At 40.8% G+C, this 6355-nt stretch overlaps 1 protein-coding gene and 1 non-coding gene across 2 annotated transcripts in view; one reads left to right on the top strand and one right to left on the bottom strand.

Annotated features, from left to right (window-relative positions):
- The first annotated feature begins 2654 nt into the window (after positions 1 to 2654).
- Positions 2655 to 6355, top strand: part of LOC122734527 (cytidine monophosphate-N-acetylneuraminic acid hydroxylase-like) — a 106314-nt gene continuing 102613 nt past the window's right edge. The window contains exon 1 of the mRNA XM_043975414.1: positions 2655 to 2837. The gene's annotated coding sequence lies outside the window, so the exon portion shown is untranslated. The remainder of the gene's footprint in view (positions 2838 to 6355) is intronic.
- Positions 3148 to 3253, bottom strand: LOC122737576. The gene has a single exon (XR_006354402.1). It is a non-coding gene; the product is annotated as a U6 spliceosomal RNA (small nuclear RNA).

Genomic DNA, 6355 nt, shown 5'->3' with positions numbered 1-6355 from the left:
CAGAAGGAGGTTCTGAGGGGGCAGGGCCCCTCCCCCAGCACGGGACTTGGTGGAGGAGGGGAGGAAGGAAGGGGGCAGAAAAGGGAGCTGGAGGGGGGTGGAGGGCTTGGAGGGCTGCATCTTGTGACAACCTCCGAATCTAAGGTTTAATGAAACACAGAGGAAGTCAGCCTCAGAAAGGGGAGCAGAGTGAATTGGGTGGTCTTTTCTCCTTTACCTCTTCCCTACTGTATCTCAGAACACTTTTTGAGGGAACACATTTTCCTCTCAGTTTTCCAGAACTGCCGTCTCCTGCTTCTCCCTCCACCTCCCTCATCACTCTTCAGTCAACTCTGCTGGATCATCAGCCATGTTGGTCACTTTAATCTCTGTCTTTCTCTCTGTGTGTCTGTCACTCTGTCTCTTTCCCTGTTTCTGTCTCTCTGTGTCTCTCTCTTCCTCTCTTAGTAATAAACTCATCACTGCCAGATACGTCTTCCTGGATGTCCTGTTGCCATCTAAAAATTTTCAACACATCAGAAGCAGAATTCATTATCTCCCCACCTAAGTCAGCCCTTCCTCCAAACTTCCCTGTTCCTCTTCAGGGAACCACCATCCTCTTAGGGGCCCAGTTTTGAAATCATCACTAACTCCTCCCTCTTCTTCAGTCCCACTATATGCAATTATTGGTAAATCTAGCTTCAGTCCCATTCAGGGACTGTTTATTAACATACATAAGTAAACCCACCACCTTAGTTCTGGCTCTCTTGTAGTGGATTACCTTAATTATCTAATTACCTTAATAACCTAATTGGTCTATTCTTTCTAGATCCTCCATGTTACAATCTATCTTTCACAAAGCTGCTAGAATAATCTTTGTAAATCACAGGTCTGCCATTCCTCCACTCAAAAATCTGCAGTGGCTCTCTTAGGTTAAAATATAAGCTACTTAGCTAGGCATTTAAGATTCCCACAATCTGGCTTCCAAAATACTGTATGGGGCAAACTGCCTCAGTTTACCCAAATAACTTGAGGAGACCACCAAGTCAAGCAGAGACAGATTTATTACATTCCCATGGGAATGGGCAAACTCAATGCCTGAGCCGAGCTAGCTAATACATGCCTTGACCTTTTATAGGGGAAGTCCCCACGCACACTAGGGCGAGCTCACAATCTAACATCCAATCCTGTCTCACCCAGGGTGCATGTTTAGCTCGTGATCAATGTATGGAGACATGCATACATGTTCCAGGAACAAGGGGGAAAAGGGGAGGGGGAACAAGGTCAAACCAAAGGAAGAGGAAACGGGGGAGTGACAGTCAGATGTTTCAGATCTCAGTTCCCACTGACTCCCCTCTCCCGGTCCCTGTCTCTAAAGATATTCAACCTGAATAACAGGAAGAGTCACTCAGGTGCTTCAGCATTGTTCTGTAGTCGTGTTAATTCTAGAAGGACGACAGGGTTAAAATTTATCTTCAGCTATGTTGGGAAGAAAAGAATAATCCATTGTTGGGACCCCAGGGCCAAAGGGATTCTGTTCTGAGAAAAAGAGACATGTCACTTAACATCTGGTCTCAACTTAATTGCTGCATCCTGTGCCGAGCCCTGTCCTTTCTTCTTGAGTATTGAATTGGTGGGCAAACTCCCTGACCCACTCAACAGGGACTGGGGTTCTGACACATGATGGATTGCAGACAAAACTAATATGTAGCTGACAAGTGGGGAGACTGAGCAGAAGTAAAAATACTGCTAATTGGCAATAAAACTTAAAGGAGACAGTCAGAATTTGACAAGCAATAAACTTCTAAACGAACTATACTGGGACAGGGCTGGGTACCTTCCAGACCCCATCCTCAGAGTTTAATCTGACTGAAATCCATAATCATCTCATACAATACTGTTTCATACTATATCCCTACTCAAACTCAACATTTTCTTTTAGGGACAAGTACTAGTTTTGGTATTTAATTATTATTATTATTTTTCCAAACTCAACATTCCTGTTAAACCAAATTACTAACCATTTCCCAAACTCCATATCCCACCTCCCACCTCCATGAATTGAGACAAACCATTCCTTTTGCTTGAATACACTCTTTTTTCCCATCTACACCTCTCGGAATCCTTGTCTTTTTTCAACTCAGGTGTCATCTTCTCTGGGAAGCCTTCCCTGTTCTTCTCTGTGTCAGTGCTCTTTCTCTGCAGATTTTTGTTAGGTGAACTCTGAGAATCCTAGCAGCTCTACATCCCAGAATTCCATTAAAATTTTCAGCTTCTACTATCCTCGATATTTGTAGTAAAAAAAAAAAAAAGATAATTGCACTCCAGAAGACTGGGCTCGATTGGTGTGTTAATATAAGTGGTAACTCTCTGGAACACTGGGTCCAGGATGTTTGGTTCAGCTATGGTTTTCAGAAGTCAGGCAAGAAAGGGAGCTCCTCCCTTCCTGCCTTCTTTCACCTCACACTAATTTCCTCCCCCTCCCCTGAGTTACTGTCAGAGAAGGGAGGCTTCAAGCTGCTGGTCCAACCAATGGTCTGCCTTCTCAACATACAAATTTGAAATAAGACAAGAGGGTGGAGCTAAATTGGTATCAATAAAGATGAACTGGATATTCTCTGTGGCACCCGTAGTCAAACCACATTGACCACATAGCTAACTGGCTTCTTCAGCTACAACCATTCCCAGAGGATCAAAGAACTGTGCTAGTAACTGAATTGAAGTTGCTGGCTTCCAGGCATTCTAAAAGCACCAGCCAGAGCATTTTAAAGAAGCTTTAGTCCTATAGTGACTGACTTTCAACTTTTTCTAAGGAAAAGTTCTTCTGCTGGTTGGCCCTTTCCTTGTTGGAAAAAAAGGTAGAAATGTTTTCATTTATTTTCTTTTGAATTTAGGTGGTTAAGAAATGAAAATGTTTGTTTTGTACTTCAGAAATTATTTATTCTCTACTATACTTTTGTCTTCATTTGGGAATGTGGGCTATCACTTTACCCCTGAAGCAAATACATTTAATGAAATAGCATAATTGAAAAAATAAAGTAGCAACAAAACATTTCCCCCACAAACCTGGGGCATATTCTCTCACAAATTTACACATCATAGTGAACATGTATGGCCAGGAAGTGGAAAAGTAATTCATACCAACACCTTTTTCAGTGTTATTTCATGTACATTTTGGAATATTTCATGAATTTGCATGTCATCCTTGCACAGGGGCCATGCTAATCTTCTCTGTATGTTCCAATTTTAGTATATGTGTTGCCAAAGTGAGCACTCATGTACATTTTGGATCGAATGGGATTTTATTGGATAATTATGAGAACCCTGTTACATTTATGACATTGTTTGACATTAATGAGTGAAATTTTTAAAAATGGTATTTTCCCCCAATTGTATGTAAAGACATTTTTTAATATTCATTTTCACAAAATTTCGAGTTCTAAATTTTTCTTTCTCCCTTCTGGACTGCATTCACCCCCCCCTTCACCCCCCTCCCTTTACCCGAGTGAGACAGACCTTTTCTGCCCATCTTCCAAGTTTCTTGGGCTAGAGGATTGTTTCACCCCAACTTTTTTCTGGTTCTGCCATTCCAGAATTCATTTTGGGGTGCTTATTTTATAGGTTTTTGGAGGTGAATATGGGAGAACTCAAACGATTGATTTCCTACTTACCCTGCCATCTTGGCTCCTAGAAGTCTGAGTGAACTTTTAAAATACATTCTCCTGGTAGAATGAAACATGTGGTATGTTTATCTGCTTCAAAATGCAAATGAAAAACTCTAGAGATTGCTGAAAGTTCCCTAAATTCTTATTTAGAAAGTACTCTATATTCTAATATTTTTGCTACCCAAGATACAAACATTTTTCAGTCCTCAGCCTAAAGTAGACATTTCCTGAAAGCTCCCTTTGTGTCTCCTCAATAGCAAGATGACCAGGTTTCTAATGGAAAGAGCTTTCTTTAAGGCACCTTCCTAAAGGTTTAGCTTGGGACTTATTTACATTAATCCTTAAAACCATGAGATTTTTGGAAGCAAGGTAAATACATATTTTCATGAATATATTTGCATGTCCCTTCTGGCCCAAGAGGCACCCCTTCCTACAAGGTGCCCAAAAGGACTGACTGGGTTCAATCCTGGAGGAGCCTGACTCCTAACAGAGGAGAGTCTAACCCCTAACAGGGGATTCAAACTCTCTGGCTCATTTCCCCCCTCTGAATTCTAGGGAGAATCTCCAAATAAAGGTTAGCTATGGCTCATAAGTCTTTCCTAAAAGAAATTCATAGAAATTTTAAGATAAGGTACTATATGTATCTAATAGGTATCAGGTATAAGTTAGCTATTTTTCTCTACCACAAAAATGCTTAAAGCAAGCATTCATGATCAAATACAATGTAAAACAATAATATACTGCTATCATTGTACTCTCTTGGAACGTAACTTGGGACTACAAAAATATTTTCCATTCACCTTGTTTCTCTCTTGTACATACAAGTAGACACACAAATAATGCCCAAGCCCAGATCTAATCAGTCAAGACATAATTTGGGCTTTCTCAGCCCTTTCAGTTTCAGCATCTCTCTTGGAGACCTCCCGGAAGTGATATAGTTGCTGCTGAGCATAGGAACTTATTCAGAAACTGAGAAATTTTTGAACTCACAAGATAGCTGCCAAAACAGGAAACAGTCATCTCTCAGGGTTGCTGTTCAGTCACCTGTGTTCAAAGAAAGAAATGCAAAGCAAAAGATGCGGCCAGCCTGGACTTGAGTTCCAGTTTCAGCCTCCCCTGGCAAACACATTATTCACTGCCAGGTATTCATAGCTGCCATTGCAACTGGAAGTTGCTAGAATCCCAAGGAAGAGCTGCCAAGTCTCAAGAAACATGATTAAAGGAGAGGAGGAAGGAAAGGAAAGGTGAGGACTTTTCATTGTTGTGTTTTGTTTTGTTTTTTTTCAGGGCAGTGAGGGTTAAGTGACTTGCCCAGGGTCACACAGCTAATGTCAAATGTCTGAGTTTGGATTTGAACTCAGGTCCTCCTGAATCCAGGGCCTGTGCTTTATTTACTGCACCACCTAGCTGCCCCCCTCTTTGTCTTTTTATAGCTTATCAAGTTTCTGATATTTCTAGGAATAAGTCCCATCAGGCTAATAAGATATTGCTTTATTATCTCAAAGCACAAGTCCTTCAACACTGAAACAGTCAATCAGCAAGCATTTTTAAGCACTTACTATGTACCAGACACCGTGCTAAACCTTGGGTATAAAAAGAAAAAGTATAAAAGAATAAAAGGGAAAAAAAGGAAGTACCCATCCTCAAGAGACTACACTTTAATAGAGGAGACTATATACTATATATATATATGTATGTATATATATGTATATATATGCACACATACATGTATGTCTCATAATATACAAGATAAATACTGAATAAATAGAAGGTAATCTTAGAAGGGATGGATAGGAGAGAAAGTATAGTGAGAAAAGAAGAGAGGACCCAAGACAAAATCTTAGGTTTTCTTTTTTTTTTTTTGTGGGGCAATGAGAATTAAGTGACTTGCCCAGGGTCATACAGCTAGTAAGTGGCAAGGGTCTGAGGCCAGATTTGAACTCAGGCCCTCCTGAATCCAGGGCCAGTGCTTTATTCACTGTGCCACTTAACTGCCCATCTTAGGTTTTCTTAAGGAGAGCAATATAAATTGATTATAATGCAGAACAAATATTGAGAAAGAGTAGTCAGAGAGGTAGGCGAAGAGCAAGGAGAGAGATGTCTCAAAGGTCAGGAGAGGGGGCAGCTAGGTGGCACAGTGGATAAAGCACAAGCCCTGGATTCAGGAGGACCTGAGTTCAAATGTAGCCTCAGACACTTTACACTTACTAGCTGTGTGACCCTGGGCAAGTCACTTAACCCTCATTGCCCCACCCCACCCCAAAAAAAAGTCAGGGGAAGAAAGAGTATTCTAGGCAATAGTAATAGTTAACAATGCCAAAAGCTATAGAGAGGCAAAGTCGTATGAAGTCTGAGAAAAGGTCATCAGATTTAGGAATTTGCTAATGATTGGTAACCTTGGAGAAAACCATTTCAATCAAGTGATAGCCTCAAGATCTGGAATGCAAGTGTTGAGAAGTGAGTGGAAGGTAGGGGATTAAGAGGCAAAAGTAGTATAGATACTTAAAAAAATTTTTTTTTCACCATTTACATGTTTTTGGTGCAATGAGGATTAATTGACTTGCCCAAGGTCACACAGCTAGTAAATGTTAAGTGTCTGAGGCCAAATTTGAACTCAGGTACTCCTGAATCCAGGGCCGGTGCTTTATCCACTGTGCCACCTAGCTGCCCTCAAAAATGAAATTATTTTTAAAATTAACAAACCCTTATTT

Source organism: Dromiciops gliroides, chromosome 1 (genome assembly GCF_019393635.1).
Source record: "Dromiciops gliroides isolate mDroGli1 chromosome 1, mDroGli1.pri, whole genome shotgun sequence".
NCBI lineage: Eukaryota > Metazoa > Chordata > Mammalia > Microbiotheria > Microbiotheriidae > Dromiciops > Dromiciops gliroides.
Note: the sequence above shows the minus strand (reverse complement) of the source record. Positions and strands in the feature narration are given on the sequence as shown.